The sequence below is a fragment of the Penaeus monodon genome, chromosome 39 (assembly GCF_015228065.2).
Source record: "Penaeus monodon isolate SGIC_2016 chromosome 39, NSTDA_Pmon_1, whole genome shotgun sequence".
Taxonomy (NCBI): domain Eukaryota; kingdom Metazoa; phylum Arthropoda; class Malacostraca; order Decapoda; family Penaeidae; genus Penaeus; species Penaeus monodon.
In genome coordinates this window covers 3,040,663-3,045,806 of record NC_051424.1, presented here as the reverse complement: position 1 = coordinate 3,045,806, position 5,144 = coordinate 3,040,663, and the positions used below count along the sequence as shown (strand labels likewise).

At 33.7% G+C, this 5,144-nt stretch overlaps 1 long non-coding RNA gene across 1 annotated transcript; it reads left to right on the top strand.

Moving 5' to 3' along the window:
* The first annotated feature begins 1,905 nt into the window (after positions 1 to 1,905).
* LOC119597381 lies at positions 1,906 to 4,415 on the top strand. The gene is made up of 3 exons (XR_005230838.1): positions 1,906 to 2,051; positions 3,162 to 3,265; positions 3,850 to 4,415. It is a non-coding gene; the product is annotated as an uncharacterized LOC119597381 (long non-coding RNA).
* Positions 4,416 to 5,144: the final 729 nt, after the last annotated feature.

The window sequence follows — 5,144 nt, the reverse complement described above, 5'->3', positions numbered from 1 at the left end:
ATGATGATGAGGATAACAATGATGATGATGATGGTGATGATGATGATGATGATGATGATGATGATGATGATGATGATGATGATGATGATGATGATGATGATGATGATGATGATGATGATGATGATGATGATGATGATAATGATAATGATGATGATGATAATAACAAGTCCCCCAAACCTTGCTCGTTGTTGCGGGGGGGGGGCTTAGAAGACGGAGAGCGAGGCCCAATGAAGGGGATCAACCCTGCCCTGGACTCGGCCCTCACCTCAACTAATTTTTCATATTGCTTTCTCCTTCCCCTTTCCTTTTCCTTCTCTTCTTCGTCCCCATCTTCTGACCACTTATCCTAATCGTTAATTCAGTTTTAAACTTTTCACCACAATACTCTACTATAGTGCTGTATCCCCTTTGATATCTAGCACAATAATTTGTTGAACCAATAACCACTAATAATAACAATGATAATGATGATGGTATGATAATAATAATAATGATGATGATAATAATCATAATTTTGATAATAATAGTAATAATACTACCGATGATAATAACAATTATAATATTAATGTTAATAACAATAACAATAATGATAAATGTAATACTACTACTACAATTCATAACTTGTTAGACGACGACAACGTTGAGAAACAAACAAACTAACAAAAATTAAAAAGGTTAGAAGAAGAAAGTGCGATACAGAGCAAAAATTTCCTATTGTCATCCTGCATCCTGCCTACGCAAGACATCCATACGAATTCCTGCATGTCCTTAGGATTCGAGAGTGCAATGACACAGCAGTTTCTCTCGGCCTGGGTTACGGTCCGTTATAAGAGGCTGCCTGTTGTAAAGGTACATTATATACCAGTCTCCCAGTAGAGAAGTGAGAGTTTTATTTGACTGTATCTGATAGCTGATGGCGTTAGTATTATTAATGATAATATTTATGTTTATGATGGCGATAGTATTATTAATGATAATGATATTTATGTTTATGATGGCGATAGTATTATTAATGATACTGGTATTAATGTTTGTGATTTAGTAACATTATTAATAATAATGTTGGTAGTGATAGTAGTAAAAATAAGATTTTTTTCTGGTTATAAGAGTGATTCATCGTGAAAAGAAAGCTGTAAAAATGAATATAGTGAAAATATTTCTTAGAAAACCATGACAAGCGTTAATAGATAGATAGATAATAAATATATAAATAAATGGATAGATTGACAAATAGATAAACAAACACACATGCAGACAAATAGACAGACAGACAGACATATAGATAAATATATATATACATATCATCAGGCAGCTAGATAGATAAACAGGTAGACATATAAAGGTTGTTAGGGGTAGGTAGCTTGGTAGAGAGAGAGATAAGGGAACGAGAGAGAAATGTAGGAAAGTTTTGGTCTGGAACACACATTGCAGCCCGTATGTGGGTTAGAGAGAGGGAACGATAGATAGATCGATAGATAGATGAATAGATAGACAGATAGACGCAGATTGATAGACAGATAGATGGATGGACAAATGAATGGATAGATGGAGTGTCTATCTGATAGTTTGATAGATAAGCTGATGAAAGAGCGAGAGAGAGAGAGAGAGAGAAAGAGAGAGAGAGAGAGAGAGAGAGAGAGAGAGAGAGAGAGAGAGAGAGAGAGAGAGAGAGAGAGAGAGAGAGAGAGAGAGAGAGAGAGAGAGAGAGAGAATAACGAGATTATAAAGAAAGCGAAGATAAAGAAGAAAGAAAGAACGCCAAAGATATAAAGATAACAAAACACAGATAAATGGATACTCAGAATGGTATACTGAACACACAGATATTTAAGACAGACAGGCAGGCAAACAGATATACATATAGACAGACAGACACGCGGATAGACAAATAAAAATACAGACACACACAGAGAGAAAGTTTGAGGCAGACAATGATATGACGGAGAGGACGCTGCCCTTCCTTCCCAGGGGTAAATAACGACTAACTGTATCTTCGCACTCAGTAACGGAGGAACCACGAACCGCCATGGAACAGCTCAGTCCAATAGGGTGTAAGTGTTTTTCATTTATATTGTCTTAAGGGTTATATACTAGGAGGGTGTAAGGTGTTACGCAGATGTTTTTTTTTCTGTGCTCGGGTTTGTGAACTGCACTACATAATTGTTATAGTGTCAAGTACTTTCACGGAATGTTATGAAACGTATTTAATGATCATCGTGTTCATTGAAGTCTTGAAGCCTGGCCATTTATAAGAGAATGGCCACTATATCTGCGATGCGACGTACATAATACATACATACATATATATATATATATATATAAATAAAAAAAAATATATTATATATATTAATACATATACATACATACATATACAACATACATACATACATACATACATACATACATACATCATACATACATCACACATACCACACACACACACACAACACACACACACACCACAACACACACAACATATATATATATAATATTATATATATATAATATATACATACATACTATAATATATATATATTAATATATAATATATAATATATAATATAAAAATAACCATCTCTCTCTCTCTATATATATATATATTTGTGTATATATATATATATATATATATATATATATATATATATATTATATATATAATAATACATGTATGCTGTACACAAACATACAGACATAAATAATACATACATACATACATACATAAACACACACACACACACACACACACACACACACACACACACACACACACACACACACACACACACACACACACACACACACACACACACACACACACAACGGTTGAGCTATGTGCTATACGGATTACTAATGCTGTAATATACCGTAGCGGTGCAGCTGGATAGGTTTTGAGAGTATGCGCGCGCTAATGCATTTATTAAAGCATGATAATTGATGTATGTATTGCAATAAGAGCTAATACATGGCTTACTCTTGCAAAGATGAAATAAATATAATGAGCATTTTCAGAAACATTTAGTGTTATATATGCTATGACAGTTTTTTTTCTGGACTTTGAAATATAGAATAGATATCTGAATTATTTTAAAGATCGGACTCCCAAAGAACACGAATAACAAATATTTATCGTCTTAGAGATTAATGGAATATATGTATTTCAGATGCTGGCGCTGCAGTACTTCAGGTTATATTCGGCCTCCCTCTGACTGTTCTACAATTAATATTCGGGCCTTTGAAACAGCGCCACTACATGCAAAGGGTTCACGTAAGTAGATTCACTTTTATAGATAAAGAGATGAATATGATTTCCCTTTATCAGTTACTAGAATCATCATTAATTTTGGGATCATTGCCTTCAGTTGCTCTCTCCGTTTCAAATGCTGATCATATAATCATTGAGAAAATGTAAGAAGGTTTTATATATTGGAATATAATGTCCTACTGTGTCTTATGACCCCCAAGAAAAAGAAAGAAAGAAAAAAAGATATTCAATATCAGTTCAACGATTAGTCATTACTTCTTTTGATTTATTTTTTTTCTTCGAGTAATTTCAATGCACAATGACATAGGAGTACACGTTATGAGTCATGTTTAAAAATCTCGTTAATTTCTCACATGTTAAGACTTGGGTTCTCAAAAAGCCAACTCCCTTTTGTTAGTGAAGACGGTTAAACAATACCATTTTCAGGAGATCGACCATAATCCATATATTAATTCAGTCTCTATATGTCCATTTTCACAATACTTTTCAAAGACACGAGAGAAGGAATTTTTACATTTTTTTTTTTTACATTTTACATTAAGAGAAGGATTTCTATTATTATATTTTCATTTTATTTTTTTCTCCAGAGCAGGGCTTATACCCTTTACAATGCGGCTTTTAAGAGGCGATGAAGTCAAATGGTATTTTGATTCATGCTGAAGGAAGGAAAAAATGGCGCCACGTGCTCATCAAACACGAAGTTTAAATATTGTTTATTCCAGTGCCATGGCTTTGTATTTTCATTTATTTATGTATGGGTGTATTAATTAATTTATTTATTAACTCGTTTACATGTCTACTTGTTTATCTTTAAAAGGAATTTTAATAGTGTGTGTCTATGTCTGCCTGCTTATCCGAAAAGTAGACACATCTATTGTAATGTACCAATGGATATGATGAGTAAATATTTTCAAAACTGTAGGATTATAATGAGAAAGTACAGTCAATTTTCATATAATAAATAGATAAATAATTTGTATTTGTGTACAATTTTCCACTATGTAATCCTTTGCATTGTGAATGGTTTAAGCAAAATATGTACTACATATGTGTTTATGGATGCGTTATACGCTTTGTATTTTATTCTATGTTAATTTTGGAGTATAGCCTGTCTGAGGCTTGTATTTGCTTGTCAATAAAATTTTATTATTAATTTTATGTAAGTTTGACTCCTACAATAACATATTCTTTTATACAAGTCACAAAGAAAACTGTGTATTTTAGGCTAGACTAAGGTATTTATTGTCTATTTGACGACGCTGTGATGTTCTTAAGTAGACACACACACACACAACACACACACACACACACACACACACACACACACACACACACACACACACACACACACACACACACACACACACACACACACACACACACACACACACACAAAAACACACACACACACACACACACACACACACACACACACACACACACACACACACACACACACACACACACACACACACACACCAATATAAAAAATAGGAGACACAGTCTTAAACCCAACAAATAGGGAAAAATTCCTTGCAATAATCATAACCAAGAACTTATGTCCAAATCATCATATAAATGAAAAGGTCCATAAAATGCTAGGGCTAATTGCTAACACAAAGAGGGCATTCACATATGGTACTATGTGCTAAAGGGGATCATTACAGTCATCATAAGACCTACTCTAGAATACGGAGCATGGAGCCTATATTTAAAAGTGGATATAGACAAAGAGGAAAGAGTTCAAAGAGCAGCCACAACTACGAAGATAGACAGCAAAAACATGGGAGATTACTTTGGATGAACAAAAAGGAAAAGGGGTGATATGATAATGCTATACAACTATGTTTTGAACAAAAGTAGAACCGAGAGGAAGTTGTAT